The sequence below is a fragment of the Canis lupus genome, chromosome 33 (assembly GCF_048164855.1).
Source record: "Canis lupus baileyi chromosome 33, mCanLup2.hap1, whole genome shotgun sequence".
Lineage (NCBI taxonomy): Eukaryota > Metazoa > Chordata > Mammalia > Carnivora > Canidae > Canis > Canis lupus.
Window position 1 is genome coordinate 344,318 of NC_132870.1, and position 13,700 is coordinate 358,017.

Consider the following 13,700-nt stretch of genomic DNA (forward strand, 5'->3'; position numbering starts at 1 on the left):
GGGTGGCTCAGTTAATCATGCAGCTCTTGATTTCAGCTCAGGTCGCGATCTCAGGATCGTGAGATAGAGCCCCGCATTGGGCTCCATGCTCAGTAAGGAGTCTGCCTGAGATTTTTTTCCCCCCTCTCTTTTTGCTACTCGTTCTTTTCTCTCTCTCTGTCTCTAAAATGAATGAATGAATGAATAAATTACAGTGTTATAAGAAAGAAATCCCAGATCTATAGTCATAGCAGCTCACAACTTACTAGGTGCTAAAACAGTACTTTTAATTTTATTTTTTTTAAGATTTCATTTATTTATTCATGAGAGACACACACACACAGAGGCAGACACAGGCAGGGGGAGAAGCAGGCTTCATGCAGGGAGCCTGACACAGGACTCCATCCCTGGACTCCAGGATCACACCCTGGGTGGAAGGCAGGCACTAAACCGCTGAGCCACCCAGGGATTCGTTAAACAGTACTTTTTAAAGACTCTAGGAATCAAAGTTCTAGAATGATTGATGTCCATTTTGTCAAACTTTTTACTGAAGAGATTTTTCAACTTTACTGTGCTTTTACAGCTTTCCTGTTTTCACTTTAGTGAACTTAAGGATCTTCTAAATGTATTAGAGTTATATTATTGACTTTCTTTGTAAAGATTTTATTTTTAAATATCTATACCCAACCTGGGGCTCAAGCTTTTAACCCTGAAATCAAGAGTTGCATGCTTTACCAACTGAGCCAGCCAGGTGCCCTTATTATTGATTTTATAGTACTTAACTTTTCATACTGTCAGTTAAGAGTAACTTTTGATATGTATTAGGATGTTCTCTAGAGACTAAGTAGTAAATACTTGTATTTGTATCATATGATAATGAATAATTCTATAAAGTTATGAATATCTTAAGTATAGAATTTTATCCTCACTACACTGCATATTTTTGAGTCAAATACTTTTTTTTTTAAGTTTTATTTAAGTAATGTCTACATCCATTGTGGGGCTTGAACTCATGACCCTGAGATCAAGAGTTCACATGCTTTTCCAATTGAGCCAGCCAGGTGTTCCTTAAAGTCGAATACTTTTAAATTTGATTTCGCTTTTCTGCTTCAGAGAAAGGCACTGATTTCTGGTGACTAGAGGCCTCCTTAGTCTGGGCATACTAGGTTGGGTGCAAATAAACACTAATTATTATTATTATTTTTAAAGATTTTATTTATTTATTCATGAGAGAGAGAGAGAGAGAGAAGCAGAGACACAGGCAGAGGGAGAAGCAAACTCTATGCAGGGAGCCCAGCGTGGGACTTGATCCCGGGTCTCCAGGATCAGGCCCTGGGCTGAAGGCGGCGCTAAACCGCTGAGCCACCCTGCTGCCCAATAAACACTGATTATACTAAAAATCCTTAGTTTTTTAATGCTCATACATATTTAATTTTCCATCTACCTTTCAACTAATAACTTTTTATTTTTTTTAAAGCTCGTTTCTTAAAAATCAAAGCATTTGATGGTAAATCATAGGGGATTTCTTTTCTCAAGTTGTATCCAAGGCATGAAAGTTGCTTAAGTCCAGAAAAAGTGTGTGGAATTACTATACTGATAAATTGTATCTATTTACTTACTTATTTATTTATTTATTTGTTTATTTATTTTTAAGTAATCTCCAGGTCATACCTGGAGTTTGAACTCACGACCCCAAATCAGGAGTCCCATGCTGCACTGACTGAGCCAGCCAGGTACCCTGAAGTCATATTTTTTTAGATCAAACTTTGATCAGCTGGCTTAAAAAGCAAAAGGGCTAACAATATAGAGACAGCTGTACTTTCTTATAATAAAAATTGTTATTAAGGCGTATGTGCTTAAATTTAGACATAGTGTTGGTTTAGTCAAGCATATTTTATACCACTTTACTATAAATGTATAGTCCTGTAGTCCAAAAGTCCTGTTTGGGTTCGAATTTCATATTCTACATTAATAACCAGGTCACTGTCTCTTGGTTCTCTTGCAATAACAGTGTCAGATAAAACCGTAATGATGATTTGTGTTTTGATCACTTCTGTATCCAACTAACGATGTCTCACATTCTTTTAAAGTAGTATCTAGGGATCCCTGGGTGGCACAGCGGTTTAGCGCCTGCCTTTAGCCCAGGGCGCGATCCTGGAGACCCGGGATCGAATCCCACGTCAGGCTCCCGGTGCATGGAGCCTGCTTCTCCCTCTGCCTGTGTCTCTGCCTCTCCTTCTGCCTGTGTCTCTGCGTCTCTCTCTCTCTGTGTGACTATCATAAATAAATAAAAATTAAAAAAAAAAATAAATTAAGTAGTATCTATTGAAAATTGCATGGCTTTTTTGAAGGTTAATATATATAGATTGTTAAGGGCAATTTTAGAATCACACACGCACCTGTCCAAGGTATGTTCCAAAAAACACGAGTGGATGTACTTAAATTTGTTCCCAAAGAAGCATGCTGTGTGATGATCAAAAACAAAACAAAAAAATCTAATATTTATACAAGGTTTATTAAGCAGCTTATAATATTTTCAAGATGGGAACTCCTGAGTGGCTCAGCAGTTGAGGTGAGGATCTGCCTTTGGCTCAGGGCATGATCCTGGGGTCCCGGGATCAAGTCTCAGGTCGAGCTTTCTGCAGGGAGCCTGCTTCTCCCTCTTCCTGTGTCTCTGCCTCTCTCTGTGTGTCTGTCATGAATAAATAAATAAAATCTTAAAAAAATATATTTTCAAGATGGAGATATAAAGTAATTTGTGTTTACCAATTTTATTTGACCAGATCCCTTTTTTCCTCAAGAAACCTTGTAGATCTGAGTGTTCTAAAGAACATAAAATAAGTTCTGGTGCTTTATGGTTTGATGGTTAATTGTAATCACTCTTGAATCTAATTATCTTTTAGGAGAGAATAGAAGTATTTCTTGTGGGGATCCCTGGGTGGCGCAGCAGTTTGGCGCCTGCCTTTGGCCCAGGGCGCGATCCTGGAGACCCGGGATCGAATCCCACGTCGGGCTCCCGGTGCATGGAGCCTGCTTCTCCCTCTGCCTGTGTCTCTGCCTCATTCTCTCTCTCTCTCTGTGACTATCACAAATAAATAAAAATTTTAAAAAAAAGAAGTATTTCTTGTGTAAATTTGCTGATAGCAAGTACCATTTTTCTCTCCTTACATATTTACCGTCTATTGTTTATACTGCATTGCATTGCTTTTTTTTGTCTTTTGTGGAAATTATAGAAAAGGCCTGCTTATATTTTTGTACCTCAGGCAGAAATGCTATAAACATTTTTGTATAAAAATTGTACCATTAATTTGAAAACTTTTGTCATGCTAAGACTTAGAGATACCAGCATTTGTGTTAGGTTAGTTGGTAGACAAGTTTTGTAATGATGCCTTGCTTGGAAAGAATGTTCTTTTGGAAAACGGTCATTTCTTAGAGAAAATGTGGAGAATAAATGAAGCAGCATATTACCTTGGCTGACTTACTGTTAACTGTAATGGAAATAGACTGTGTTAGATTCATTGGATTTATTTTGCAAAGAGACTGGTGTTTGTAATGGTCCCACTTTTTTTTTTTTTTTTTTTAGATCATATTTAGGTCATCAAGATAAGACTGACCTTTGCTTTTTTTGGTAAAATTTTCTGAGCTATTCAATTCAATTAGATTTCAATTCAATTTAAAATAAATTTCTGGTTCTTTTTGTGTTCTAAAACACTAATATTTTTTTGTTCCATAAAACAATGTAAATGAATTGATTTTTGGTTAACATGAATTATTTTAGTCCTACAGTTGTCATGGTTGGGTAAGTTCTTTCCAGGAGAGCTATAACTATGTTTTAAGCTTCATGACAGTTATATGATCAAATGTGTTGGTATTAGATGCTTGATAAATACTTATTGAATAAATGACTGAATGGTTGAATTAGATTTTTGTAATTGGCATTCCTGTTCTTCATTTTTGCATGTCAGTTAAATACTGAATACCTAAAAAAAAACTAGGGGTTTCTATTAGCAATTGTCAGGAAATACATTATGTCAGTGTCTTTAAATTGTAAATGTACCTTCAGCATGCTAGTTTTATGTCGCTTTCCTTTTTTTTCCTTTTCAGTGGTTTTTCATTTTTCCATTCCTTATCTCACTTTTTCCTTTCCTAGTCACTCATATTCCCATTGCTTCTTTTTTGGTCTCCTTTATGTATATCTGAAGAGAATAAATGGAACTATTGGTTAATAAAGCAGATATTAAATTCACATTGTTAGGTTGTCATTCTGATTATGCTCCATTTACCAATTGTTAGTGGGATGGTTTGTCCTTTTCAAATTTTTTTTGTTAAGTGGAATTGTGAATCTCACATGGTTATTACTGAAAACAAGGAAGAATTCTTTTTTTAAGATTTTATTTATTTATTCATGAGACACACAGAGATTGAGAAAGAGAGGCAGAGACACAGGCAGAGGGAGAAGCAGGCTCCATGTCGGGAGCCCAATGTGGGACTCGATCCCGGGACTCCAGGACCACGCCCTGGGTCGAAGGCAGGTGCCAAACCGCTGAGCCATCCAGGGATCCCCTCAAGGAAGAATTCTGATACATAATTCTCTCCATGAGTTGCATTGTTATACATATTATTTTATTAATTAGCTTTTTAATTTTTTCATGACACAAAATGGCAAGTAATACTAGTAAAGTTTAAGGCCCCTTTGACTACCATCTTTAATTTCAGTTTCTTTCCAGAAATAACCATGATTTTTTTTTAAGACTTATTTATTTGAGAGAGAGCGAGTGAACTTGTGTGAGCCGGAAGTAGGGGGAGAGGGAGAGGAAGTCCCAAGCAGTCTCCATGCTGAGCAGGAGCCCATCGTGGGGGTCAGTCTCACAACCATGAGATCACGTCCTGAGCTGAGACCAAGAGTTGGACCTTCAACCAGCTGTGGCACCCAGGTGCCCTCAGAAATAACTGTGATTCTTAATGTGATATAAATCCTTCCAGAGTTTTATGAGTAATTCTGCATTTGTACAATATAGAATTATATATTTGTATGAACTTCTTTTTTCATAAATGATATACTATTTATAGCGTTTTGCAGCTTATTTTTTTCATTGATATGTCTTAGAGATCTTTGCATATTAAAAGTCACTTTTTAAGAAAAAATATTTTATTTATTCATTCATGAGAGACATGGCGGGGGGGGGGGTGTGCAGAGACACAGGCAGAGGGAGAAGTAGGCTCCCTCCAGGGAGCCTAATGTAGGACTCAATCCCAGGATCATGACCTGAGCCAGATGCTTAACCACTGAGCCACCCAGGTGTCCCTGGAAATTTCTTTAAATGTTTACTGTTTATTTACTGAAGCAATAGTGAAAACATGCTTATTATAAATAATTCATATCAGTATGTAGTCTAAAATTGCCTCTTCCTTCTTCCCTTCATAGTCTCTTTTCCCATTACTGGGGGTAATCACTAGTGAAGTTTGGCATCCAAACTTCCAGAATGTTTTCTTTGCAATTACCAGTATGTTCATTATACAAATTAATTTCTTTTTTAAGATTTTTGGTTTTTTAAAAAATTTAATAGAGGTGCCTTGGTGTGTCTGTCAGTTAAGTGGCTGACTCGGTTTTGGCTCCTGTCATGATCTGAGGGTCCTTGAGCCCTAGGTCAGACTCTGTGCTCAGTGGGGAGTCTACTTGAGATCCTCTCTGTCTCCCTGTGCCCCCCCCCCCCATAAGTAAATAAATCTTTTAGAAAATTTAATGATAGGTATTAGGACCTTTCTTTTATTTCTTTTTCTATCTTTCTTTCAAGATTTTATTTATTTGTTCATGAGAGACACAGAGAGAGGCAGAGACACAGGCAGAGGGAGCAGCAGGCTCCCTGCAAGGAACCTGATGTGGGACTCCATGCCAGGACCTCAGGATCACGCCCTGAGTGGAAGGCAGATGCTCAGCCACCCAGGTGTCCCGGTATTAGGAATTTTCTATTCACTAATTAGTAAACAGATTTTTCCCCACACAATTTTAAAAATTTCTTTGTTTGAAGCAAATGGGCTAAAGTATCTTCTTTTGTTGTTACCAGTTTTCTGTTCTGTGACCTTAACATGTCTTGGCTATATTTATATCTCTCTACTCAGGCAGTGAAATTCAGGAAGGTTACTTGTTTCAAGGGTATAGAATGGTCACCTGAAATGTGCCTTGGTAGTCTGCTGAGATAATACTGTTTTGGTAAAAAACCTAGTGACAAACATTTCTGACTTTTTTTTTTTTAAGACTTTATTTATTTATTCATGAGAGAGACACAGAGAGAGAGGCAGAGATACAGGAAGAGGGAGAAGCAGGCTCCATGCGGGGAGCCCATGTAAAACTTGATCCTGGGACTCCAGGATCACTCCCTGGGCCAAGGGCAGATACTCAATCACTGAGCCACCCAGACATCCGCATTTCTGACTTTTTAACAAAGTAGACTGGATTAATTTCTTTTGTATTGTAAGTCACTCTTTAGATCAATAATTACAGCAAAATGTTAATTTTTAGATAAGAAGATGGTATTATAATATGTGGGATTTAAACCTTTTACTTCCTTTCCAGCTCTCCCATCATGTTGATGAGAGTGTTGCGTAGTACTCAGACAAGAGTTTGTGACTTCAAACCCAGTTAATTTATGAATTTTGCTTCAAACTACAAGTTGGCTTCTTTGGTTGGTTTCTGAGATAGTGAGTTGGTAGTAACAAAGTCCCTCACCTCAGGATCCCATTTGAGACAGTGAATAAATTTATCCTTTAAAATACTGCCTTTTTCTCTTCTGATGGTAGTAACATAAATATTCACTCTGCTTCCCTACTTTGTTCTTGTTACGCATTACCCACACTTACCCACACTTCGGACTATATCCAAATCAGTGATTGACTTGAGGCCCTCTGACCAACTAGGTTATGTAAAGTACTCTCCACCTAATCACTATCTCATATTCCTGATATTTCCTTTGTCATGCCTATTACTTTCTCTTTTTATCTTTCTAGTCTTTATTTTGTAGTCTCCTTGTCTTTATCTTTTCATTAGAATAGATACCTTCCATAGTGGCTTACTGGCTATTGCCCCAGAGTAGAATTTTGCAGTGCCTTGCAAAATGTTAAGCACTTTAATAATATTTCTCAATATTTAATAATATTTCAGCTGTCGGTGGTTAAAGACCAGTTGCTTTAGTTGTTTTTTTATGCAATTAATCACAGACCAATACTTTTGTAAGATACAATAAAACTGAATTGCTAGGAAAATGGAATGACTATACGTATACATAATCATGTGTATAAAAATATTAAGCCCTTTTTTATTAAATAAATACAAAATTATATAGCTGTTGTATAAGTTTCTAAATGCTTAGTTTCTGAACTGCTACTTTCTGGTTGCACTGATCATGACAGTGCTCCCATGACAGTAGCAGCACTCTAATATTTGCTGAATGAATGAATGAAATCGCCCACCTAGGGTTATGATACTGAATTCTTCAGATATATTGGTCCTTTGACCTTTGTCCTTGCCAAAACCCAGAGTATTTGCTGATATATAGAAGAATGATTGCTGATTCATGATATCAAACTTCAGATAGCTTAATCACTGCTGTTTTTTGATTTTCTAATTATATCTTTTAAAAAATAATGTTTGATTACATGTTTGTTTAAGGAAAAGCTGTAGAAGTTGAATCCCAAACAGTGGCTATTCCAGATGTTTCATTCTTTAGAGCCCCAACCTCTTAAATTCAGTTCTTTGAATTATTCTTTTGCTTTATTTATCCTTTCAGCTCTTTGCCCATTACCACCACCCTAATATATTTTTCTTACTCTTATGCCTTGTCTGTTACAATGAACTGACATATTTTTTCTCTCCAATCTCTGTCCGTTCCAGTTTGTCCTTATTATCTCAACCAAGTTAATTCTAAAAGAGTGAGTATATATATTGGGGTGCCTGATTGGCTCAGTCAGTAAAGTGTGCAACTCTTGATCTTGGGATTGTGGGTTTGAGCCCCATGCTGGGTGTAGAGATTATGTAAAAATAAAATCCTTTTTTTTTTAAACTGAGTATATTTTTAAGTTTTTCTGAGGTACTATTTTTTCTGAGGTGCTATTTTTTAATACTTGATTTTTTTCTTTTTTGGTAGCTTCTAATTGAACGGCTTTCCCGAAGTAAAGCTCCAGCTCTTAGAACAAGGGACTACTCTGGCTGAGCAGTTAAGTCAAAGGTTTATTAGGGTCCTTAGTAGGCTGTAGTGTAAGTAAAACGTATTCATAAGAACTGCATTTCAGGGCAGCCCAGGTGGCTCAGCGGTTTAGCGCCACCTTCAGCCCAGGGCCTGATCCTGGAGACCTGGGATCGAGTCCCACATCTGGCTCCCTGCATGGAGCCTCTTTCTCCCTCTGCCTGTGTCTCTGCCTCTCTCTCTCTGTCTCTCATGAATAAATAAATAAAATCTTTTTTTTAAATAAATAAAATCTTTAAGAAAACTGCATTTCTGTCTCCCTATTTATATATATATATAAAAAATCGCGTGGTCCATGTAGTTTGCAACAGTAACTCAGATTCACATTTTTCTGAGTAGGAGACAAAATAGGCTATTAGAGTATGGGCTTTGGAGTGAGACATCTATAGCTTGGGTTTATTTTGGGGTGTATTGCTTTGTTTCTGAGCCTTAATTTCTTCTGTAAAATGAGTTTATTAGTTTAGGTATTGCATCAGCTGTATAACAGAGGCCAGAAAATGGGTCTAAAGATAAAAATTTATGTCTTTTTCCAATTAAAGTCCAATTAGAAAGCAATTAGATAGGGTAGTCCTCCTCAGGGTGGTCCAGAGGCCCAGGTGTTGCTTTTTATCTTGTTCTGCCATCCCCTAGGATGCTGCTCTTGTTGGAATTATTGAAGTTGCCTCATTAACACCAGGTTGAAGTTCCAAGTTCAGGGAAGGAATGAAGAACAAATAGCTTCCTTTTAAGGACAAGGACATAACCTAGAAGGTACTAACAACTCATTGGCTGGAATATAATCACTGTCTGTGCCTAGAGGCAAAAAAGACTTGGAAAATAGTCTAGGTAAACAGTCATGTGCCCAGCTAAAACACTGAGGGTTCTAATAAATGAAGGGAGAAATGGAAAATCAGGAACAAGTATATGCATTGAGTTGGTTTTTTAAGTAAGGAATAAATGGCATTAATGGTCTTTGAGATCTATAATTTTTAAATACAAGTTAAGCATTCTTGTGCCAGAAAATTTTTGCTTGGTAACTATCAACTAAAAAATATATGACAGTGTTTTGGGCCTAAAACATGGCTAAATCTTTGTAAGGTTTGGAACTTGATTATTATATATGTTTTCCTTTCATTTGGTTTCAGTTGTCTGTAAGTGTAGCACTTCATTAAAGAGAAATCACTTATTCAGAAACTTCAGCCATCTGGAATATTAACAGAAAGTACTAAGCTTTCCTTAGCAAAAGTAGAAGTTGCAAGGTCCATGTACTCAGTCTTGATTTCAAGCCTGTGTGATTTTTTTGTTATAGAAAAATTATATTAGTATCCAGCTTAATGATCAAATTTTTGCTCAGTAGCAAATTAAAATCTGCAAAATTTGAATGGTCTGTTAAAAACGTTTATGATAAAAATGACATCCAAAAGCCTGATAGAAGAATAATACAAAAAGTCATAAGAATCTTGGTAATAGACTAAAGTTTGTTAACATTTATTGATCATTTATAGGTGCCATGTACTAAGCAGTCTTTTATGTTCATTACTTCATTTATAGGTGCCATGTACTAAGCAGTCTTTTATGTTCATTACTTCATTTAACACCTAAGACATCCCTGTGTAAAATTTTGGAGAGGACTTAAATTTAAATGCTAAGAAAGCTTGTAATTATGTTTCTTTGTTTAAGAAGTCAGAGACGCTTATAATTAATTTTAGATTACTCTCAAAAATAATTAAAATGGAAAGACCATTTTGATGCCTGACCAAAGGTATCTGAAATAGCTCAATCTAATTGTTCTAGGTAAATAAGTTCTATATTTGCTTTCTCATTGCCTTGCAGTATGCTTGACTGCTTTGAGTTTATCTTAAGTTGCTAGAGAGAAAGTTCTGATTAAAATGCCCAACATAGAAGAATATGTACTTAGCATTAAAACCCAGGTTCAATAGATAAAAAGCATACTTATATTCTTAAAAATAGTCTCTCTCTTTTTTTTAAAGATTTTATTTATTTATTCATGAGACACAGAGAGAGAGGCAGAGACAGGCAGAGGGAGAAAGCAGGCTCCATGGAGGGAGCCTGATGTGGGAGTCGATCCTGGGACTGTGGGACCATGCCCTGAGTGAAAGGCAAATGCTCAGCCACTGAACCACCCAGGCGTCCCATCTTTTTTTTTTTTTTTTAATATCTTATTTACTTAGAGAACACAAGTGGAGAGGATGGAGAGAGGGAGAGGCCGACTCCCTGCTGAGCAGGGAGCCCGATGTGGGGCTTGATCCCAGGACTGCAGGATCATGACTTGAGCTGAAGGCAGATGCTTAACTGAGCCACCCAAGTGCCCCTAAAAATAGTTTTGAGAGATATTTTCTCAAATTTAAAAAAAATGAATTTTATTTCTAGAAGTATAAATAATACACTTCAAAATAGTGATTAATTTTAATATATTTTTAAAACATTTTATCTACTTGAGAAGAGAGAAGCAGCATGAGCAGGGGTGGGGCAGAGGGAGAAGAAGAAGCAGATTTCCCACTGAGTGGGGAGCCTCATATGGGGCCACATCCCAGGACCCTGAGATCATGACCTGGGTGGAAAGCAGATGATTTGCAACGACCTAAAAATAGTGATTTGCTCATTAGTCAGAGCTGTTGAAACATACTTTGAACTCATTAGAAAAGAAATAGGGATGCCTGGGTGGCTCAGTGGTTGAGCATCTGCCTTCAGCTCAGGGTGTGATCCTGGACTTATTATATTCGTACGTGGCAGAAGCTGGATTTCCTTCTTAGCTATTAAAAGTACTACTACAAAAAACATCCTAGTATAAAACATTGTATAATTGTGGGGGTGTTTTTAAAAGCATAAATTCCTAAAAGTAGGAATGCCTGATAAAGAAAGGGTCTGAACATTTTAAGTTGTAGTATTTTTTGCCAAATTTCCACTTTTTTAGGTTACTTTTCCTCTGATAGAATATAAGCAAGCTAATTAATCTATATCCTTGCCTATCATGGATAGTTGTTTGTTTTTAAGATTTTATTTATTTACTTAGGGACAGTGCGTAAAAGCAGGGAGAGGGACAGAGGGAGAGAGGGAATCTGAGTGCAGGGCCTGATGTGGGACTCCACAGGTCTTAACCTCATGACCCTGAAATCACGACCTGAGCTGAAATTTAGTCAGGTGCTTAACCAACTGAGCCACCCAGGCACTCCAGTCACTCTGTTTTAAAAAACATTTTCTTGAGCAGCCCTGGTGGCTCAGCAATAAAATCTTAAAAAAAAAAAAAAAAAAGTATTTGGTACTATTATTTTAATTTTAATCTTAGTCTGGTAGGTAAAAATAATCTCACTGCTATTTTAACTTATATTTGTCTTAATAGCAACTGAGATCTGTATGTATATCTCAAAGCTTTTTAAAAAATTTATAAGGCTCAAATATTAGCATATTTATAACAAAAAAGACTGAAAATAAAAACAAAGCAAACCCTCTAAGCTCTAGGATTAAGGTCATCTTACTCCAATATTTTTTTTTTTAAGATTTTTATTTATTTATTTATTCATGAGAGACACAGAGAGAAAGGCAGAGACACAGGTGTTGGGAGAAACAAGCTCCATGCGGGGATCCCAACATGGGACTCGATCCCTGGTCTCCAGGATCACACCCTGGGCTGAAGGCGCTAAATTGCTGAGCCACCCAGGCTGTCCACTCCAGTATTTCTTAAAGCTAAGTTTCTCCAGCATCAAGTAGATTTCCAGCGTCCACATTCAACAAATAAAGAGTTTCCAGACAGGAAAGATCATATTTTGGCATAAATCTTTATATACACTAACCAAAGATGAGGCTGAGGCTGGAAATCAAGCCCGGTGTGGTACTGAGACTCAGTACTCCACGGGAAATGGAAATCCCATACCTAGAACCATACCTAGCTTGAAGTCTAAGGCTAAGAAAAAGAAATCCCATACCTAGAACCATACCTAGCTTGAAGTCTAAGGCTAAGAAAGAGAAGAAAATGTATATAAACAATTTCTTATTCATTGTATCAGTTATAAACTACCTAGAAAAAGTTAACAAAAGATGTAGAAGAACCAAGGAGAGAAAATTTTAGTCATAGTTAGGAAAACTATTTTTGGCTTAAGAAATTCTTTAAGCTGAGGGTAACAAGCTTCATGTTTTCAAGAGATAATTACGTAGTTTTTCTAATGGTTAAAAAAAAAGATTGTGGTAGAAAAAAAATCCACCAGTTATTTAATAAAGAGAAAGTTGTTTGCATTTTGGAAAGTCAGTGTAATTATTATGAAAATAAATAGGATTTAAGGTAGGAATAGCTTCTAAATGTGAGCAGTTAGACTGAATAAAATCAAAAAGACTAGATTTGGTTATCATACTATATCTGCAGTATGAAGAAATGAAAATCAGCATAGTAAAGACTTAGAAATCCAGCAGTGCAGAAACCTATTTAATTTTGTATAACCTTGTGTTTCCTTCTGGTTCTGTGATCATAAGACATCTATTAATATCTTCTGGGACACTAGAAGCCTGCAGAACATAATTTGGAACACATTATATGTATATGTATTTAAACACCACTAATTCAGTTACATGGGGTGCAAAAGTGTGAGTGATATGCCAAAATATTGTTTATAGAATCTTAGTAAGAACCATCACTAAAGAGTGAATCATAATTTAAAATAGTAACTGTTAGAACTTTAAAGGACCTGAGTATCATGATTTTAAAAACTATTATTTATCAGATGTTTTCACATATATTCATCTAGTCTCTGGTTTATCTTATTCTCTCTTTTTTAAAATTTTAAGATGTGCAGTTAATTCTTACATCTATTATGAATTTTTTTTTTTTTTTAAGAGAGAGTGTGTGCACATGAGCAGGATTAGGGGGGAATAGGGGAGAGGAGGATGGAAGGAGAGTGAGAATCTTAAGCAGGCCCCACTGTCAGCATGGAGCCTGATGCAGGGCTCCAACTCATGACCCTGAGATCATGACCTGAGCTGAAATCATGAATCAGAAGCATGGGGCACCTGGGTAGCTTAGTGGTGGAATATCTGCCCTTGGCTCAGGTCGTGATCCTGGGGTCCTATAATTGAGCTCCACTTGAGGCTCCCCACAGGGAGCCTGCTTCTCCCTCTGCTTATGTCTCTGCTTCTCTCTGTGTGTCTCTCATGAATAAATAAATAAAAATTGAAAAGAATCAGAGGTTTAACGGACTAAGCCACCCAGGTGCCCCTCTTTTCATTCTCTTAATAGTGTCTTTTGAAGAGATGTGATGAGGTATACTTTATTTTACTTTTCTTTATGGATTGTGCTCTTAGTATGTATCTGAGAAATCTTTGCCTAATTTAAAGGTCACTAGAATTTTCTCTTATGCTTTCTTGTAGAAGTTTTTGTTGTTGTTGTTGTTGTTGTTTTTTAAGATTTTTGTTAACTTGAGAAAGAGAGAGAATACATGCATGCACTAGTTGGGGGAAGAGCAGAGGGACAAGCAAACTCCCTGCTGAGCAAGA

General features: G+C 36.7%; 1 protein-coding gene and 1 long non-coding RNA gene across 8 annotated transcripts in view; one reads left to right on the top strand and one right to left on the bottom strand.

The window, feature by feature from the left end:
- Window positions 1-13,700, top strand: part of USO1 (USO1 vesicle transport factor) — an 89,020-nt gene that overhangs the window by 4,146 nt on the left and 71,174 nt on the right. Inside the window, exons 2-3 of one of the 5 annotated variants that reach the window (XM_072810623.1) lie at window positions 8,121-8,189; window positions 8,850-8,969. The exons of 3 other annotated variants lie outside the window; for them this stretch is intronic. The gene's annotated coding sequence lies outside the window, so the exon portion shown is untranslated. The remainder of the gene's footprint in view (window positions 1-8,120; window positions 8,190-8,849; window positions 8,970-13,700) is intronic. One more of the 5 variants, XM_072810621.1, reaches the window with a different exon arrangement.
- The window catches only part of LOC140623891 (uncharacterized), a 58,350-nt gene that overhangs the window by 2,490 nt on the left and 42,160 nt on the right, over window positions 1-13,700 (bottom strand). The window contains exons 4-5 of one of the 3 annotated variants that reach the window (XR_012023425.1): window positions 4,037-4,175; window positions 2,379-2,671 (exon numbers count right to left, since the gene is read on the bottom strand). The exons of 1 other annotated variant lie outside the window; for it this stretch is intronic. This is a non-coding gene — a long non-coding RNA (uncharacterized lncRNA). The remainder of the gene's footprint in view (window positions 1-2,378; window positions 2,672-4,036; window positions 4,176-13,700) is intronic. One more of the 3 variants, XR_012023424.1, reaches the window with a different exon arrangement.